Source organism: Tachysurus vachellii, chromosome 11 (genome assembly GCF_030014155.1).
Source record: "Tachysurus vachellii isolate PV-2020 chromosome 11, HZAU_Pvac_v1, whole genome shotgun sequence".
Taxonomy (NCBI): domain Eukaryota; kingdom Metazoa; phylum Chordata; class Actinopteri; order Siluriformes; family Bagridae; genus Tachysurus; species Tachysurus vachellii.
Window position 1 is genome coordinate 240,806 of NC_083470.1, and position 21,695 is coordinate 262,500.

Consider the following 21,695-nt stretch of genomic DNA (forward strand, 5'->3'; position numbering starts at 1 on the left):
AGGCACCTGCGGATCAGTTTAACAGAGATTAGAGACAAGGATAAGTACTTTCTCCTGGATGCCCCGATTTCACCTTAGGGCTTGTTCAGTGATGCAGTGAGTACTGCTCTCGACAGGTACTAGGAGGTAAAGTGCCAATCCGCAGCATTCAGTGAGTATCTTCCAGCCGTACCCAACCCCCTCCTAGCTCACTCAGAGCAGTGAAAAGGGCAAGGCCCGCACCTAAGACTAGGGAGGCCAGTCAGCATGCTCAGACCCAGACCTGTCAGGCAAGAGGGGACCTTAGGTCTCGGAATCCTGATGCCCGAGGTTCCTAGGAGCATCCTTTCAGGAAGGTTTCCTCAACTTCCTGCCTTTATTGTGTTCTTTATTTTGGCCTAGCCCTCTCACCATGCACATTTACGAAGTGAATCCTTGAGGGACCCCATAATTAACTGGCAATAAACTGGAGGATTCACCATTTAATTCTACAAAATGGTATTGATCAGACAGGTAGGATCTAAACCAACTTAAAGCCTGTCCATGAATACCTGTGTAATTTTGTAAGCAAACTAGGAGAATTTAGAATTAATTTAGCTGGAATGGTGTCTAGTGAACAAGTTGTTGACTTAGCTGTAGTAATAAGGTAACTAATTAATTTAGCCATGGGGGGTCACAGTCCAGTGACTTCTGTGCCGGTCCCAAGCTGGGATAAATAGATGGGGTTGCATCAGGAAGAGCATCCGGCGTAAAACATTGGCAAATTTAACCATGCGAATCGTCAGTACAAATTTCATACCGGATCGGTCGAGGCCCGGGTTAACAACGCTCGCCATCGGCACCGTTGACCTACAGGGCGCAGGTGGAAATTGGGCTACTGTTGGTCGAAGAAGTAGAGGAGGGAGGAGAGTGCACAGACAGAGAGAGAAAAGGAAAGGTAAGAGTGTAGGACTGAGAATAGGAGCTCTAAATGTTGGTACTATGACAGGGAAAGGTAGAGAGCTGGCTGATATGATGGAGAGAAGGAAGGTGGATATACTGTGTGTACAGGAGACCAGGTGGAAGGGTAGCAAGGCTCGTAGTATAGGAGCTGGATTCAAACTGTTTTATTATGGTGTGGATAGTAAGAGAAATGGGGTAGGTGTAGTCCTGAAGGAGGAGTTTGTGAGGAATGTTCTGGAGGTGAAGAGAGTGTCAGACAGGGTGATTCTGAAGTTAGAGTCTGAAGTTAGAGATTGAAGCGGTGATATTGAATGTTGTTAGTGGTTATGCCCCACAGGTAGGTTGTAAGCTAGCGGAGAAAGAGAGATTCTCGAAGTGAATTAGATGAGGTGATGCAGAGTATTCCCATGGGTGAGAGAGTGGTGATAGGAGTGGATTTTAATGGACATGTTGGTGAGGGGAACACAGGTGATGAGGAGGTGATGGGCAAGTTTGGAGTTATGGAAAGGAACCTTGAAGGACAGATGGTAGTAGACTTTGCTAAGAGGATGGACATGGCTGTGGTTAACACTTATTTTCAGAAGAAGGAGGAACATAGAGTGACTTACAAGAGTGGAGGTAGGAGAACATAGGTAGACTACATCCTATGTAGAAGAGGCAATATGAAAGAGATTAGTGACTGTAAAGTGGTAGTGGGAGAGAGTGTAGCCAGACAGCATAGGATGGTGGTGTGTAGGATGACTCTGATGGTCTGTAAGATGAAGAGGTCAAATATAGAGAAGAAAACCAAGTGGTGGAAGCTGAAAAAGGAGGAATGTTGTGAGGAATTTAGACAGAAGTTGAGGCAGGCTCTGGGTGGTCAGGTAGTGCTGCCAGATGACAGGGAAACTACAACAGAAGTGATCAGGGAGACAAGGAGAAAGGTGCTGGGTGTGTCATCTGGAAGGAGGAAAGAAGATAAGGAGACTCAGTGGTGGAATGAGGTTCAGGATAGTATCCAGAGGAAGAGATTAGCCAAGAAGAAGTGGGATATGGACAAGACTGAATAGAATAGACAGGAATACAAGGAGTTACAATGCAGAGTGAAGAGGGAGGTGTCTAAGGCCAAGCAGAAGGCATAAGACGAGTTGTACACTAGGTTAGACACTAGAGAAGGAGAGAAGGACTTGTACAGGTTAGCTAGGCAGAGGGATCGGTTTGCTCTGGAGAGAAGGTTTGCCCAAATGGAGGTTTGCCCTGGAGAGAAGAGGAATGAAAGTCAGTTGTAGTAAGACTGAGTACATGTGTGTGAATGAAAGGGAGGGAAGTGGAACAGTAAGGTTACAGGGAGAAGAGGTGAAGAAGGTACAGGAGTTTAAGTACTTGGGGTCAACAGTCCAGAGTAATGGAGAGAGTGGGAAAGAGGTAAAGAAGCGAGTGCAACCAGGTTGGAGTGGGTGGAGAAAGGTGTCAGGAGTTCTGTGTGATAGGAAAATATCAGCAAGAATCAAGGGGAAGGTGTACAGGACAGTGGTGAGACCGGCCATGCTGTATGGTTTAGAGACAGTGTCACTGAAGAAGAGACAGGAGTCTGAGCTAGAGGTAGCCGAGCTGAAGATGTTGAGGTTCTCTTTGGGAGTGACAAGATTGGACAGGATTAGGAACGAGTACATCAGAGGGACATCTCATGTTGGACGTTTGGGGCACAAAGTTAGGGAGGCCAGATTAAGATGGTTTGGACATGTTCAGAGGAGGGAGAGTGAGTATATTGGTAGGAGAATGTTGGACATGGAGCTGCCAGGCAGGAGGCAAAGAGGAAGGCCAAAGAGGAGGTATATGGATGTAATTAATGAGGATATGAAGCTAGTGGGTGCAGGTGCCGAGGATGCAGAAGATAGGGATAGGTGGAGAGAGATGATTTGCTGTGGTTATCTAATAAGGTTATCTAACTCTTCCTGTCCAGTACTTGTAAAGCACTGTAGTTGTGATTGTAGAGCTTTGGCTGGGACTGGGTCATGGATGACTGCTCATCAGTTAAAGCTCAATCCTAGCAAAACTGAACTGCTGTTCATCCCAAGTGATTCTTACCCAGGTCATGACCTTGCTATATTGCTGCACAACGATCTGATCTCCCCTTCAGCCACAGCTCACAACCTTGGGGTAACCATGGACAATCAACTGTCCTTTTCCTCTCATGTTCCTAATGTGACTCGCTCATGTTGGTTTCTTCTCTACAACATTAGAAGGATTCGGCCATTTTTGTCCACACAGGCTGCTCAGGTACTTGTTCAGTCTCTTGTCATTTCTAGTCTGGATTACTGTAACACACTGCTGGCAGGTCTACATATGAACACAATCCGTCCTCTGTAAATGATCCAAAATGCAGCTGCACGGCTTGTTTTCAACCTTTCAACCTTCTCTTGTTTTCAACCTTTCAAAGTTCTCCACACCACCCCGCTTCTGCGATCCCTCCACTGGCTTTCGGTAGCTGCACTCATCAGATTCAAAACACTGATGCTGGCCTACAAAGCCAAAAATGGACCAGCTCCCTCTTACCTCAAAGTCCTCATCACTCCTCGCACTGCACCTCACACCCTCAGATCTACAGCACTGCTCGACTGGTCCCACCATCTCTCAGGGTAAGAGGCAAGTATACTAAAGTTTACTCTTCTCTGTTCTGGCACCAAGGTGGTGGAATGAACTTCCCCTAGAGGTCCGGACAGCTGAGTCACTGGCTATTTTCAAATGGCGGTTGAAGACCTACTTATTCAGGAAACACTTCAACTAGCACTTCTTTCCCTATTTTTTGCATTTATTAAAAAAAAAACAACTTTGAAACTTTTTCATTCTAACTTTGAACAATGTTTTAAACTCATGGTATCTTAAGTATGTAACTTAGTGAATCAGCATTAATGTATTCAATGATAGAGATTTAAACACTTATGTACGTCACTATGGATAAGGACGTCTGCCAAATGCTGTAAATGTAAATTATTTTCTATGAGTTTGCTCAGGTGCTCAGAGCCCTAGCAGCTTTTAGAGCCTGTCTATAGCTGGACATACTGTCCTTATACGCAATTCTAAAAACCTCTACTTTAGTTTTTCTCCACATTCGCTCAAGGTTTCTCTCTTAAGGATGTGAGTATGACTATTATACCACGGTGCAGGTGTTTTACTGTATCTTTAACCTTCTGTAATCGATTGGGGCAACAGTGTCTAATGTCCTAGTGAAGATATCGTCTATGCTGTTAGTCATTTAATTTTTTTATTTTTGCTGACAGAAATGCAGCTTTGAGCGGTAAGGCTTGCGGTGGTGGTGTGTGTGTTTACGTGAACACGAAATGGTGCAAGATCTCTATGCTTATTTCTAGCTACAGTTCATCGTTAGTGGAGTTTGTGACTGATAAATGCAGGCCATTTTATTTACCACAGGTATTCACCACTGTTTTCATTCTCTGAGTGTGCATTCTCTCCAGCGCTAATGCTAAAGAGGCTCTATGTGAACTCTACGGAGTTATTAGCGATTTGCAGAATATTCACCCCGATGGATTGTTTATCATCGCCGGAGATTTCAATCATGCAAATCTTAAATCAGTGCTCTGGATTTCAGTATGTGGACTTTGCAACGAGAGGGGAAAATACGCTGGATCTTGTTTACACAAAGGTTCTTGGTGTGTATCGTGCTACTCAGACCACATCTCTGTTATGCTAATTTCAGCATACAGACCACTCGTCAGTCTCTAGACTCTGAGTCAGACTCGGTTCTGAAGCAGGTGAAAACCTGGCCAGCTGGAGCCACCTCTGCTCTTCAGGACTGCTTTGAGATCAACTTGGAGGAGTACACAGCATTAGTGACCAGCTACATCGGCAAGTGCATTGATGACATGACCTTCTCCAAGACCATCACCACACGCTCAAACCTGCTGCTGAAGACTAGAGACCTAGCCTAAGAACTGCAAGGGTTTAACCATCCCAAGCCATCAGAAAGCAAAGCACGCACATGCCACTTCCAGGACAGCAGAGACACCCGGGGCATGTGGCAGGGCATACATGTGATCACGAACTACAAGACAACTTCACCTGCCTGAGATGGTGATGCCTCCCTCCCAGATGCGCGATCTGGAACTGGATCCTGTACTACCTGACTGGGAGACCTCAGTCAGTCCAGATCGGGAACAGCATCTCCAGCATCACCACACTGAGCACTGGAGACCCTCAGGGCTGTGTGCTCAGCCCACTGCTGTTCACCTTGCTGACAGCAATGCACAGATCGAACCATATTATCAAGTTCGCCAATGACACAACCGTGGTGGGTCTCATCAGCAAGAACGAATCAGAAAACAGAGAAAACTATGTACACCAGGTTGTACAGATACACTTTATGTGTCAGGGACTAACTTACTTCAGTCCTTATCTCTGTGTTCTACAGTATGTAGCTCCATGGTCCTGGAGGAACGTTGCCTCATGTCACTGTGTAAATGACAGTAAAAGCTTCTTGACTTGACTGGAGATTAGTGTTAGATTAGCAGGAGTTTAGCATTAGGTTAGTGCTACATTAGTATTAGATTATCTTTAGGTTACTGGTATTAGATTAGCCTTAGATTCACATTTGTGCCATGATCACATTATATAATTCTAATGTCTTTTGTTTTCATAAGATAATGTTAGTGTTTGTGTGCTTTTGTGTATGTGTTTGTGTGTGTTTGTGTGCATGCTTGTGTGTGTGTGTTTGAGGTGTGTGTGTTTGTCTGTGTGTGGGGGTGTTAGTTTGTGTTGTGTGTGTGTCTGGATTATAATGTAAAAAAATTAATAATGTCCATTATTATGTGTGAAACAATTTTTTCGTAGTCAATTTGTCTTTCTCATGCTTTGTCTCTTTTGTCTTCTTTTTTGGTCTCTTTATTCACTTATCTCTTCATTTCTGCCCTTTCCTCGCCCTGCACCCAGAACACATTCCAATGAGGCAACGAGTCTTGTCCTGCCTGTTTTGTGTGTGTGTGTGTGTGTGTGTGTGTGTGTGTGTGTGTGTGTGTGTGTGTATGTGTGTATGTGTGTGTGAGAGAGAGAGAGAGAGAGAGAGAGAGTCTGCTTTAAACATGTCTGTAATTATTTGGTGTTTAATTTCATTCTTTTTAAACACACAAGTTTGTGGGAAAATAAAGGAATTAATAGCATTATTTGTCTTTCAGTGCTGAAGAATGGAACGAAAATGGGATGGTAAGACAAACACAAGCACAAACACACACACATAAACACACAGCAGACATGTACTCACACACACCACACACATGTATTCACAAACACACACCACACACATGCATTCACACACACCACACAAACACACACCACACACATGCATTCACACACACCACACAAACACACACCACACACACATGCACACACCACAAACACATACACACACACGCAAATAAGAATTAAAGGTATCAGCAGTTGTGTGTGTGTGTGCATGTTTGTATGTATGTGTGTATGTGTTTGTGGTGTGTGTGTGTGTGTGTGTATATGTTTGTGTATGTGTTTGTGGTATGTGTGTATGTGTTTGTGGTGTGTATGTGTGTGTATGTGTTTGTGGTGTGTGTGTGTGTATATGTGTATGTATATGTTTGTTGTGTGTGTGTATGTGTTTGTGGTGTCTGTGTGTGTGTATATGTGTGTATATATGTGTGTATGTGTTTGTGGTGTGTGTGTGTGTGTGTGTTTGTGGTGTGTGTGTGTGTTTCCTCTTGGGTCTGATTTATATCCTGATTCATTACCTTTATCCTATTAAGTAGACACTGGGGTCCAGGGACAGCGATGTGCCTCAGAGGTGTGAAATGTCTAACAACCTCAAATCACATGGGACTCAACACCACAAAACTGTGTGTGTTTGTGTGTTTATTAATGTGTTCTTATATTATTTTCTCGTATTATTAATTTATTTCTGAAAATGTATTTAGTTTTATTTATTTTCAGTCAAATTATTTGATTTTTATTAGTTTTATTTTTCAGGGTGGACATTTCTAATATTTAAAGAAATTTAAGTTTACAGAATTTGGTTTTTTACACTTTTAGATCTGATAATTATCATAATGGTAAATCTTCTGTGTTTATTATAAGAAAACACAGCAGAAATGTCCATAGTTTCTATATATCTATATTCTACGGAAGCGTATTGCATTCACTTGAGTAAAAAAAAAATCTACTCTGTTTTGCTGAATTAACGACTTAATTTTTCAGGAAAAAATTTTTTTTGCTCTGTTTTTCTGAATTAACGACTTAATGTGGATTGCATGGAAGTAAACATGTCCCGCCTTTCAAGTTTAATCAGTTGAACCGATATGGTACTGTATGCTTCACGGATATAAGATGATGCATCTGAAATGCATTCAGGCTGGCTATGTGGTGACACAAGAGACAATCAGGCAATTGTTGAAAATACTGGATCTCCATCCAGTGCAACTGAGGCGCCGGAATCCAGGCCCGAACTTTTTATGGCATGTTGATTCATATGATAAACTCAAACCATATGGGATCTGCATGAATGGTGCAATCGACGGGTTTTCACGAATGGTGATACGGCTACCGTGAAGCATACCATATCGGTTCAACTGATATTGAAACACAGCAACGTCAAGCAGATCACAATGTTCTTTTCGTCTGAACAGGCGCAAAGTCTTGAGGTGTCTGCGCAAAGTTGATGCACTAATAACAACACCATTTATATTACTTAAAGACAGCAGTATCTCCCAATGTCTCAAACCCAAAGTAAAAAAAACAACCGGATTAAACTTGAAAGGCGGGACATATTTACTTCCATGCAATCCACATTAAGTCGTTAATTCAGAAAAACAGAGAAAATTTTTTTTTTTTCCTGAAAAATTATCTCATAATTTTGAGATAAGTAAGTCGTTAATTCAGAAAAACAGAGCAAAAATTTTTTTTCCTGAAAAATTAAGTCGTTAATTCAGAAAAACAGAGTAGATTTTTTTTTTACTCAAGTGAATGCAATACGCTTCCGTAATATTCTATATTTTTATTTCTTTTTTTTTTTCAAACTATATTCAAAATTTCAATAAATAAATAAATAAATAAGAAGAAAGAAATAGAAATGGTAACAAAACAAAAAAGAATAACAAATGAACTGAGTAATCGGAATAAAAACCCCAATGTTCTCTAACAGGTCCTCATTAACAGAGTGTGATGTCACTGTGCTGTTACTTTTCTTTCTGATGTTTTTCTCTCTCTGTTCCTAAAGACATTCTCTGTTCTACACACACCAATGGGTTAGATTTCATTTTTCTCCTCTCATTTTTTTTTCTTTATTATGAATGAAATGTCCTGGTTTCCATGACAACTTTAGTGATGTCAAAGGCTGAATGTCAAAAATAAATGCTTGTTAAAAGAGTGGCATTAGCTGAGATGACAAATACACACACCATAAATAAAATAAAATAAAATAAAGACAACAGACCCTTCAGTCAATAAAAGCTTCATGAATAAAAGAAACACACATTTTTTAGAGAACATTTTTTTAAGAAAATATAAAAGAAAGAACAGAGAAAACAGGACAGAAAGAAAAGGAGAGAGCAAAAGATAGAACAATGAGAAAGGAGAAGAAGAAAGAGAGGGTTCCCAAATATAAGCTGATCCTCTCTTCCATGAGCTGTGCTATAGATAGGACAAAGGCAGGAAAGAGGAGGAGAGAGGACAGAGCAGTGAAAGAAAACCAGGCAATGAGATAAAAGGAAAGGTTGAAGAGCAGAAAAGAAAAAAGAGAAAGAAAATTAAGATTCACACAGCAGGGAAGCAGGACAGGAGAGAGCGATGGAGATAAATATAAGGCCTGGGCAATAAGACTGAGAGAGAGACAGGATGAGAGACAGACAGGTGGACAAACACTGTTCTGTTTCACCACAATCACATTTAAATTGAAAAAATCGTGTTTTGCTCCTTCAGTGTCATTATACACCATCAGCATAAACCTGCTACACATCGAAGGATTCACTTATTTTTCTAAACAATTCCTTATATGATTCACTTACGTTATTAAACAATAGGGATAAGCGAGTACAGCATTATCTGTATCTGTATCCGTATCTGTTAACCATATGAATTATCTCTATCTGTATCTGTACTCGGAGGCGGTGGGGCCTAACCCAGAAGTAGGCGGGGATTGTCTTGAAATGGGCGGGGCTTTAACCGGTAATAATTAATTTGTAATATTTATAACACTAGCTTACTACCTTTATGTTTTTATGAAATACAGCAAAAACATGTCAGACACACAGTGTCTGGTTACTGGTTAGAGACAGCTGAAGGTTTAAAAAAGAAAAAAATCTCCGACAGGCAGAGACGCAATGCGAGTCGCATTCTACCAAGCAAACACCACATCTGAACGAGCCCACATTTACCAGAACTCTACTGGTTAGTAAGTACGTATTATTAACGTTACAACCCGAAGTAAAAAGCTGAAGAAACCCTAAACGTTAACGGAAAAGACCCACAAACCCGAGTGACTGAGGGAGAGACAGAGAGCTGTTCTGTGTGTGACTGTGAGTGAGCAGAGCGAGACACAGCAACACAATACATCTGTATGTGTATGGGGAGGGGCGCTGTGACTAGCCTATCACTGTAGGGGAGGGGCGCTGTGACTAGCCTATCACTGTAGGGGAGGGGCGCTGTGACTAGCCTATCACTGTAGGGGAGGGGCGCTGTGACTAGCCTATCACTGTAGGGGAGGGGCGCTGTGACTAGCCTATCACTGTAGGGGAGGGGCGCTGTGACTAGCCTATCACTGTAGGGGAGGGGCGCTGTGACTAGCCTATCACTGTAGGGGAGGGGCGCTGTGACTAGCCTATCACTGTAGGGGAGGGGCGCTGTGACTAGCCTATCACTGTAGGGGAGGGGCGCTGTGACTAGCCTATCACTGTAGGGGAGGGGCGCTGTGACTAGCCTATCACTGTAGGGGAGGGGCTCTGTGACTAGCCTATCACTGTAGGGGAGGGGCTCTGTGACTAGCCTATCACTGTAGGGGAGGGGCGCTGTGACTAGCCTATCACTGTTGGGAAACACAATCAGATACCCAATGATGATTTTCATTCAATCCGAGCTCAGATATTGACTCGTATTACTCGTATAATACTCGTACTCGGCAGAAGTGCTTTATCCGTACCGGATACTCGTTTCAGCCGAGTATCCGGCTCATCTCTATTAAACAACCCTCTTCCCTTTTTTTTTAATTACTCTGAGCGATTTATTTACATTTATTAATAACTACTTGATATACTTAGCTTTTCAAATAACTCAAAAGTCTTTGTTAATTTGTTACTTGAGTGATTCATGTACATTTACATTAATGGCATTTAGGAGACACCCTTATTCAGAGTGACTTACTTCTTTTTTTTTTTTAATTTATACAACTGAGCAATTCAGGGGCCCCTGCATTCTCTCCAGCGCTAATGCTAAAGAGGCTCTATGTGAACTCCATGGGGCTATTAGTGATCTGCAGCATGTTCACCCCGATGGATTGTTTATCATCGCCGGAGATTTCAATCAGGCAAATCTTAAATCAGTGCTCTGGATTTCAGTATGTGGACTTTGCAATGAGAGGGGAAAATACACTGGATCTTGTTTACACAAAGGTTCTTGGTGTGTATCGTGCTACTCAGACCACATCTCTGTCATGCTAATTTCAGCATACAGACCCCTTACTTTTAAATTTATACAACTGAGCAATTCAGGGGCCCAGCATTGGTGGCTTGATGGACCTGGGATTCAAACTCATGACCCTCCGATCAGTAAGGCAATGCCTTAACCACTAGGCTACCACATCCCCAGTCTAAATGACATGTAGAAGTCTAAATGAATCCTTATGTAATTTACATATAGTTGTAAACAAATGAAGTTATTTATGTATATACAGCTCAGTGAACAAGTTACATTTGTTAACAACTCTTCAAGTGATTCACTGGATTCCTCAATTGAGAAACTATGGGCATGATTTATCAAGTTCTTTGCTGGTAAATGTGACTGTATATGACTCCTAGAGTGATTCACTTTAGTGCAGTGAACATTATAGGTTGTCTACAATGTGGACAGTGAGGTCATGTGACGATCACCTCAGAAATGTGTTGCCTTCAGATGCTACCTAGGGAAAGTCTACTTCCTATCTAGGGAGCTTTCACATTTTTAATTCAATCAATAAACCAAAGCTTTAGAAGCTCTGTGTTGGTAAATGTGTGTATATAGAGCATGAGCTAGGGAGGATCTTCTAGGCTGTTTCTCAGTTCCCTGATTCCACTACATTAGGATAGTGATCACTACATTTTTCTACATCCAGCTCAGATTCTGTCCACTGATGACCACTCACACATTACCAGTTACTAAAACTCATCTGTGTTTGTCCACAGTAAAGATTCTGTAAATAATTTATATAAATTCTTGGCCATGTTACAGTCTCTGACTGGCTGAAGCCTCTGCAGTTGTTTAGGATTGTTTTGAACATTAACACACAACAGTTCACACTTTCTGTTTGCTCTTCAGATTTGCATCAGCAGTTGAATGGAAATGTGTTTGTTGTGAAGGTGTTTCTCTGCTCCATGAGGCTGTAAGTTCTGCTTCTCTCTGAGTGTGATTCCGAATCCATCTGAGTTCATCTGCAGTTAATTGTGTTAAAACAGTAGAGAGAGCGAGAGACAGACAGACACACAGACAGACACACAGACACACAGACACTGGTACATCCTGTTTCCGAGACAGGAATGCAAATATTTCCACTCAGCAGGAGTGTGTTATGTCTAACTCAGTTCATTCCAGACTCACTAATGTTAATGTGAACCACTGACACACTGCTGTGTGCCGTCAGCGCTAATCAAGTCTAACTTAACATTTAAATAAAGGACCAAGCATTATAATACTTAATAATAATTTACTGTACTGTTGGAGTGTATTTAATTAGCTCTTAATTTTATTCTAAGAACATTTTATCATTTGCAGGTTTCTGTTCAATTTTATTTTCAAAGCTTTTTTAGTTTTTATTTCTTTTCTTTTAGGATTTAGCATTTAAAGTGTAAGTGCTAAGTGTGTTGTTTTTAGCCTCTAAAAGCTAGTTATTAAACTTAATTGTTAAACTGTGTTAAAAATTGAGGGTGTGCCTGAGCTCATTAATGTGTTAATGACTTTATGATTAATAATTAGTCATCACACCTCAACAGAACATTTTAGTTCCTGTAGCACTGATATTCTGACAGCATTCCACTATTTTAGTTAATGATCATAAAACTGCTGTGTTTTCCAACAGACTGAAAAAATCTGATTGTGGTTCTGTTTTTCGATTTCTCACAGATAAACACTGGATCTCTCTCAACGTTGGGAGGCTGATTTGAGGAAAAAATATTATATTGTTAAATAAAAAGTAGAAATAAATAAATGAATAAATTCCTCACTGGTATGAATGTTATTAAAGAATAAAAACACACAGAGTGTTTATCCGTTTGTTCCTGTATCACTCATCCTTTCTGTTTAACTCCTTCCTACACACGTGACTCATCATGACGACTTTGCTCATTTTCCAGCATGTGCTTGTTAATGGACAGATGGCTACGCTAATGTGCTAACATGGCCACCACTCCGAACGATAATGATAGTCGTTAGTGCACATGTGTGTGGATCACAGTTGGGGTTCCACTTTACACCACGGCTGTGTGGTGTGTTTCAGCCTCACAGTGAGGTGTCAACATCGTGGACCATCATGACTCATCTACATCGGACATGAGTCACGGTAATGAATAACTGACAGAGACAGGCTCTGATCCAGTCTGTCTTCATTGTACAGCTGGGCAATGGTCTGATTATAAACTTTTAGATATTATTAACATTATTGAGTGTGGAATTAAAAGCTTCTGTCTGGCGTCTTGAGATGAAGTCTCAGTGAAGTCTGAGATGAAGCTTAGTCAAGTGGCAGATGAGTAGAGTGGCAGATGAGTAGAGTGGCAGATGAGTAGAGTGGCAGATGAGTAGAGTGGCAGATGAGTAGAGTGGCAGATGAGTTGATTGGCAGATGAGTCGACTGACAGATGACTCGAGAAACAGGTGAGTCAAGCAGAGATGAGCTGAGTGACAGATGAGTCGAACAAGTATGTATCAAGTACTTTCAAGAGAGCATGTCAGGATCCAGCCCGGACTTTGTCCACGTGCTTTTGTTTGTGTTTCTGTGTCACGTGTCTGCCCCGCCCTTGTCTCTTCCTCCCCGTCTCTGCACACCTGTTCCTTATGTGTTAATTGTGTTGTGTATAGAACCGTGCTGCGTTGCCTATGGCAGCGTGGAATCCTTGTCGTCGTCATCCTATGTCGTCTTTTGTTACGTCTTGTCTTGTTGGTGTCCTGGTTTGTGTTTTTTAAGTTAATAAGTCCATTTTATTTTACGCTATCCTGCATTTGTGGCTGTTTTTATCCCGGTGTTGCTGACAGAAGGATTCCGCCACTTTAAAACCTAGCAGGATAGCACCAGCCTGGACCGACTTATTGTGGGAGCATTTTTTTTTCTCTGGGCTGTTCTGCCCTGGTCGTTTGTTGATGGGTGACATCGGTCCGCATTTGTTCCGGTGAGGGACGCCGCTCCGCTTCCAGTTTTACCCGGGGGATGACGCCTCACTTCCTGCTTGCAGTTGATGTCACCAGCCCGAGATTTGTTTTGTTTTTTTTGGTGTCCTGTGACATCGCCCCGCACCTCTCCGGTGAGGGACGTTGCTTCACTTCCTTGTTTCCCTTCTGCTCGGCTGTGGACGTCGCTCGGCCGACTCTGGTTGTGCCACCGTGTGCCTTGCTCCCCCCACCTGCCTCGCCGTGTGCCTTGCTGCCCCACCTGCCTCGCCATGTGTCTTGCTCCCCCTTCTGCCTCGCCGTGTGTCTTGCTCCCCCACCTGCCTCTGTCAGGATCCGGTACTGTCAGGATCTGGCATTCACTAAATTCCAGGGGTTTTGTTACCACAATGTAAAGTGGGCGTGTTTCTGGAGGTCTTGGAAAAACACCCTCTTTCAAAACAAAAGAGCATATTACGAAGGACAAAACAGCCATACAGGTAGATTTATTTTAGAAAACAAATAAACAACCAAAAATTACTGTTATGGTTAGGGTTAGATTATCAAACAGGCCACGCCTACCCGATGACGCAATATCTGTTACGCTGTTCTGAAATCCCTGGAAATAAGTGCATCCCGTCAGGAATCAGCCCGGACTTTTGTTTATGTTTGCTTTTGTTATGTCCTGAAGCAGCACAACAGCCCCAGACCATCACACTACCACCACCATGTTTTACTGTTGTATGATGTTCTTTTTCTGACATGGAGTCATGAACACTGACCTTAACTGAGACAAGTGAGGCCTGCAGTTCTTTGGATGTTGTTGTGGGGTCTTTTGTGACATCTTAGATGAGTCGTCGCTGAGCTCTTGGGGTAATTTTGGTCGGCCAGCGACTCCTGGGAAGGTTCACTGTAGTGTTACTGTACTATTACTGTAGTGTTACTGTAATGTTACTGTAGTGTTACTGTACTATTACTGTAGTGTTACTGTAATGTTACTGTACTATTACTGTAGTAATACTGTACTATTACTGTAGTGTTACTGTACTATTACTGTAGTGTTACTGTACTATTACTGTAGTGTTACTGTAATGTTACTGTACTATTACTGTAGTAATACTGTAGTGTTACTGTAGTATTACTGTGGTGTTACTGTAGTATTACTGTAGTGTTACTGTACTATTACTGTAGTGTTACTGTACTATTACTGTAGTGTTACTGTAGTGTTACTGTACTATTACTGTAGTGTTACTGTAATGTTACTGTAGTGTTACTGTACTATTACTGTAGTGTTACTGTAATATTACTGTAGTATTACTGTAGTGTTACTGTACTATTACTGTAGTGTTACTGTACTATTACTGTAGTGTTACTGTAGTGTTACTGTACTATTACTGTAGTGTTACTGTAATGTTACTGTGGTGTTACTGTAGTGTTACTGTACTATTACTGTAGTGTTACTGTAATGTTACTGTAGTGTTACTGTACTATTACTGTAGTGTTACTGTAATATTACTGTAGTATTACTGTAGTGTTACTGTACTATTACTGTAGTGTTACTGTAATGTTACTGTAGTGTTACTGTACTATTACTGTAGTGTTACTGTAATATTACTGTAGTATTACTGTAGTGTTACTGTACTATTACTGTAATGTTACTGTACTATTACTGTAGTGTTACTGTACTATTACTGTAGTGTTACTGTGGTGTTACTGTACTATTACTGTAGTGTTACTGTACTATTACTGTAGTGTTACTGTAGTGTTACTGTAATGTTAATGTAGTGTTACTGTAATGTTACTGTACTATTACTGTAGTGTTACTGTAGTGTTACTGTAGTGTTACTGTAGTGTTACTGTACTATTACTGTAGTGTTACTGTAGTGTTACTGTTATTCTATATAAGAGCCGTAAATAATAATAATAATAATAATAATAATAATAATAATAATAAAATGACTTAAATATTAAAGACAGCAAAGTCTGACTCTATCACTACAGCCTGTGGTTCACATCCTCCTCTTGTTTGTCTTCCTCCTCCTCCCATCAGTGTGTGGGCTTCTCTGAGTCAGCAGCATGGCAACCTGTATCATAGCAACCACCTACCTCCAAACACCATCACCAACTGGCAAAGAGCGAGACAGAGAAACACACAGAGAGAGAGAGAGAGAGAGAGAGAGAGAGAGAGAGAGAGAGAGAGAGAGAGAGAGAGATGGAAAGAGTGGAATTAAGTATAAAGGACTGACGGACAAAAAACTCATCTGAAATGTGCAGACAGAGATAGAAGAAGAGAGCAAAAAAGTGTACAATAAAGGAGAGGAGAGAGAGAGAGAGAGAGAGATAGAGAGATGTGGATTTCTTTCTTGAATAAACACAAAGCACTAAATGAAACAGATTTTGCTGCTTCTGTGACTCACACTGAGTCAGAGCTATGAAGTCAGCAGCCATCTTACTCTGCACTTTACTCCGTCAGACATCCAGACCTTCATGTCTCTGCAGCATGTCTCTCCTTTTGGTTTTGTTCTGTTGTCTCTTGTGGTTGTGGCCTGTCCACTGTTTTTTTTTTTAGCTCTGATGAGAAACAGTAGTATCTATTTATATAGACACTGTATATACATATAGCTAAAGATAATAAAATACTCACAGATTACATAACACACTAACACACATGTGAAAGTCAGGTGTATGATACACACTCAGCTTCGTTCTAGTGATCACTGGACTAGCTACGTTCACTCATCAGAGTCACCAGCAATCACTGCTTCACTCACAGCTTTATTTATCTTCCTAAAGTCTCTGCACACATTTATAAAGAGTTTGTTTATGATGAGATGAAAGCTCAGTAAACTGAACTGGTAGAGGAATAATTATTCCAGGCAGTTATTTGGATTTGTTGCTTAATTTGCATAGAATTAAGAAAATCTTTATTATAAAGATTTTTTTTATCTTTATATTTTTATATAGATCTAAATATTCTATGTCACTGAAATCACCATTTACTTTGTGCACATGCAGAATTTAGAAAAGGAACAATTGCTTGTGTCACTTGCTAGTGTGGAGGTGGTGTGAGATAATCAATAATTAATAATCAATAATTGTGTGAATAATCATAACTTTATATATAAGGTGCATTTAGTTTGTTGTTACACAGCTCAGTTGTGTTAACACTAAATCTACAATGTTTGTAATGTGTTTATAATCCTTACTAAATGTTACTGTTGCTTTATTATTATTGTAGGTGATTCATTCTAAAGGTTGTGTTGTTATTATCCATCTTGATAATGTTTGCTAAAGATTTTTGTAATCATGATTTTGTAATAATTTTGATCATCTAATTTAACTGTTAAAATCAGGAATCACATTTTGAAAAAAAAAACTGCCATAATAATGTTTTTAAAAATGATTGCTTTTTTCTCCCTATTCCAAATTCCATATAATTCAGAGAATGACTTGGGTCATCGGGTTTCTGCTCATGCTGAGGCTTTTTCCAGACAGAACCCTGTACAAGGATTAGCGTTGAATTTTGTGTTGTCTTTTGGCAGAAAATAAAGTACAACGGGTGAAGCGGAGGCCGTGGGTGCAGTGAGTGGGTGAGGGATGTGGGCTGAGATTTGGCAACCCTGCATTCTGATTCATTCCAGGAGAAAATCACGATGATGGTGTGAGTCACCGACACGCCGACACGCTGCTATTCAGTCATGTAAAGTAAAATATCACCTTTATAAATTATAACGCTCCACTCACTGACATCCTGGGCCGGAATTTTTACTACATTCAGAAGCTACAACAGATATTTATTAGTGAACTGTATTAGTCTCACTCACTCACTCTCTCACTCATCTTCTACCGCTTATCCGAACTACCTCGGGTCACGGGGAGCCTGTGCCTATCTCAAGCGTCATCGGGCATCAAGGCAGGATACACCCTGGACGGAGTGCCAACCCATCACAGGGCACACACACACACACACACATTCACTCACGCAATCACACACTAGGGACAATTTTCCAGAGATGCCAATCAACCTACCATGCATGCCTTTGGACCAGGGGAGGAAACCGGAGTACCCGGAGGAAACCCCCGAGGCACGGGGAGAACATGCAAACTCCACACACACAAGGTGGAGGTGGGAATCGAACCCCCAACCCTGGAGGTGTGAGGCAAACGTGCTAAACACTAAGACACCGTGACCCCCTGTATTAGTCTCATTCTGTAAAAAAAGTCATAAATATTTTTACTTGTATTATTTTAATACATTTATAAAATGAAACAATTTATTATATGAAAAGACTTCATCATAACTAGTGTCTCACAGAGACAAAATGAGAATCAATACCAAAACATTTAAAACATCAAAATGTCAAAACAGAAAACAAAATCCAAAATGTCACATAATAAAAACGATATTTAAAATCTGTGGCTGAGGAGGAAGAGCAGAAGAACCAAACCTCAGGAATAGTGTGAGAGCGAGAGGGCAAGACAAAGGCACAAGTATGACAAGGAAGAAAAAAAATCAGACAGTTTGAAATTTTCAAAAGTCTGTGTGTTTTGTTCCAACAGGCACTTCCTGGAATAACTGAGGACACAAGTGAAGCATCTTGATGTGAAAATTTAGGCACAGAATGAACAGCACATGACAAAACATCCTAAACGTCTTCTGGATCAGAACATGTTCTCCCCAAGCTTCTGCTTGCAGGTTGTAACTTGGTGTTCAGTGTGGACCACAACCCGCTCATGGCCTGGGACACACAGGACTTTCTATGGACAGAGGAGGTGTTTGATGTTCTTGTGCTTGTTGGATATCCTCTAACCTCTCAGTAGCACATGACGTGAAATTTGACTGAGCCTCAGGCTTTGCTGATGTGTGAGATGATGCAAGTGAAGTTACATTGTAGGAAAAAGTGGATCTACTTCAGGTTCTTATATTCAGTCATGATAACAATAGGATTCTTATTATCTTCCCCCCCCCAAATTCAAGGGCAGTTTTGATTGATACTGCTGTGAGTTTGTAAAAGTTCATGGAGTTGCCTTGTCTCTGTGAAATCATCACCACTCAGAGGTGTCCAGTTTCAGCAGGAACTGGGATGGGGTTTAGGATTAAGATGAGGGTGGTGTTGAAACTTTAGGGTTTCAAATGCTGTGATCAATCTGCATGTCTCATCCAGGTAAAAAATGTAGGAACCTGATGCTTGGTGAAACTAACACTTTTCTACACTGAACTGAGCTTTAGGCAGGTGTGAGAAATGCTGTTAAAAATAGAAGTGTTAATAATTTATTTTTATTGATTAACAAAAGGGAAAGTAAACTGAACAGAAGAGAAATCCAAATGAAATCAATGTGTGTTGTGACCCTTTGCCCGTAAAACACCATCAGTTCTTCTGGGTTCAATTTCACACAGTTTTTGAAGGAACTCAGCAGGTAGTTTGTTCCAAACATCTTGTTGAACTAACCACCTCCTGTAGATGGAAGCTGCCTCAGATCCTTCTGTCTCTTCATGGAATCCAGACAGAGTGGATGATATTGAGATCAGGGCTCTGTGGGGACAAACCATCACTTCCAGGTCTCCTGGTTCTTCTCTACACAGAAGATAGTTGTTAAAGACATTGGCTGCTTGTTTGGGGTCGTCATCCTTTTGCAGTATAAATTTGGAGCCAATCAGACACCTCTCTGATGGCACTGTTATAACACAGTGTATTGGTCAGTAGGTGTTATAACACAGTGTATTGGTCAGTAGGTGTTATAACACAGTGTATTGGTCAGTAGGTGTTATAACACAGTGTATTGGTCAGTAGGTGTTATAACACAGTGTATTGGTCAGTAGGTGTTATAACACAGTGTATTGGTCAGTAGGTGTTATAACACAGTGTATTGGTCAGTAGGTGTTATAACACAGTGTATTGGTCAGTAGGTGTTATAACACAGTGTATTGGTCAGTAGGTGTTATAACACAGTGTATTGGTCAGTAGGTGTTGTTCTAACTGAAGAATCTCAGTCTTGCTGCATAAATCAGTATCTCTGTGAGTCAGGTGTGTTTCATGGTCAACCGGATCTCATTCATCAGCTGCATAAATTTACAGACAATGAATCACACAAATACACACATACACACACACACACACACACACACATGTGATAGACAGAGGCCTGACCATGCAGTGACATCACTATTATGGCATCCTGCATTTTGGAGGAATGTCACTGTGTGTTTTATGTCATACTTTTGAGCTTGAATAAAATGAAATGCTCCCTGTGCTGCAAACACGTATAAATCAGAAGGTTAATGTCACTGAGGCTCCTGACACTGAGGCTCCAACTGCCTCACTTCAATACTGAAAATTACTCACTCGTTTAAAACTGAATACTGGGAAAACACCATGAAAGAGTTCTGTAAAAGTTTTATTATTATTAAATATTAAATGTTTTATTAATTTTTTTCTACTAATAATGTTTGATTAATAAAAACCTCACATCATGTGAGTTATGTAATGTAAGATAACAACACTAACTAAATGTGTAGTGTAGTAGTGTAACATGAAGTAAAGTAACATTGTGTGTGTTTGTGTGTGTGTGTGTGTGTGTGTGTGTGTGTGTGTGTGAGAGAGAGAGAGAGAGAGAGAGACAGAGAGACAGAGAGAGAGAGACAGAGAGAGAGAGAGAGAGAGAGACAGAGAGAGAGAGAGAGAGAGAGAGAGAGAGACAGAGAGAGAGACAGAGAGAGAGAGAGAGAGAGAGAGAGAGAGAGAGAGAGAGAGAGACAGAGAGAGAGAGAGACAGAGAGAGACAGAGAGAGAGAGAGAAAGAGAGACAGAGAGACAGAGAGACAGAGAGAGAGAGACAGAGAGAGAGAGAGAGAGAGCGAGAGAGAGAGAGAGACAGAGAGAGAGAGAGACAGAGAGAGAGACAGAGACAGAGACAGAGACAGAGACAGTGAGAGAGATATGTAAAGTCTGGTGTTATGTGGTTAATTAGCCCCAGCTATTGTTCCTTCCCGTCTTGGAATTTTTCCAACCCTGCACAGTGTGTGTGTGTGTGTGTGTGTGTGTGTGTGTGTGTGTGTGTGTGTGTGTGTGTGCGCCAAAGAAAGGATGTGGAGTGTAGCGTGTGTTCTTAGGGAATGCTGTAAATATACTATGCTCTTTGACCTGTTAGTGAGCACACATGAATACACACACACACACACACACAAAGCCTGTATAAGTGATGTGGGCAGTAGTATGAATGTGTAGAGTGTGTGAGTGTGTGAGTGTGTACAGTACAGTAGAATGGAGGGGCAGATAGTGGGATAGACAGATAGACAGTAATAGTAGATTGTTACCTTGTGTCTCATTAGCTCATATTGCTCACATTATGTTACTTCAAGACACATTACCTCATAACCTCACACATAACCTCACACATAACCTCACATAACCTCACACATAACCTCACACTATCTCATGTTTCATTAATACTTCACATTCACATTACATAACCTCACAGACAGACAGACAGACAGACAGACAGTTTTTCTGTGCTTATTTACTCTCTTTACACAATGCGCTATTTTCACTTTCCTTGCTATAGACTTGCTCTCCATCTGTCCATTTTGTTCTTTTCTGCAGCTGTGATCTCTCTCTCTTTCCTGTTTCATCCCCCTCTCCGTCTCTCTCCATGTTGAACTTACTCCAGCTTTTTTCAGCCTGTGTAACAATTAAACATCTGTTTGGAGTTGAGCCCGACGTCTGCCTTCCTGTTCAACTCAACTCGTCTTTTTAACTCCTTCCTGTCCTCTCCTTTCTTCTCTTCCTTTATCAAGTCACCTCTTCCTCATGTCTGTCTCTCCACCTGTCTTTCCTCTAAAGACAGTGCTGTCTCACAATGCAAACAGGATTTCTCTTAAAATAACAGTTAAGACCTGCCTATAATGTGTGTGTGTGTGTGTGTGTGTGTGTGTGTGTGTGTGTGTGTACTGTATCTGGGGTGTTATCTGGCAGGATCTCCACATGCAAATTAAAAAAGCAATAAAATATTGGCACTTCTGGCTGACCCACGTCTCATAAAATATAAATCTTTTGCACAATCAAGAGTTCCTCAAGGGTTCTTTGGAAAACAGGCTCTAAGTTTCCAGAACGGGTTCTTTTTGGAATTTATTTTATGTTTTTTCCCAGAGAACCTTAGTTATCTAGATTTAACCTAGTTTATTAGTGCATGGCTCTTCACCTAACATCTCATTGATCATG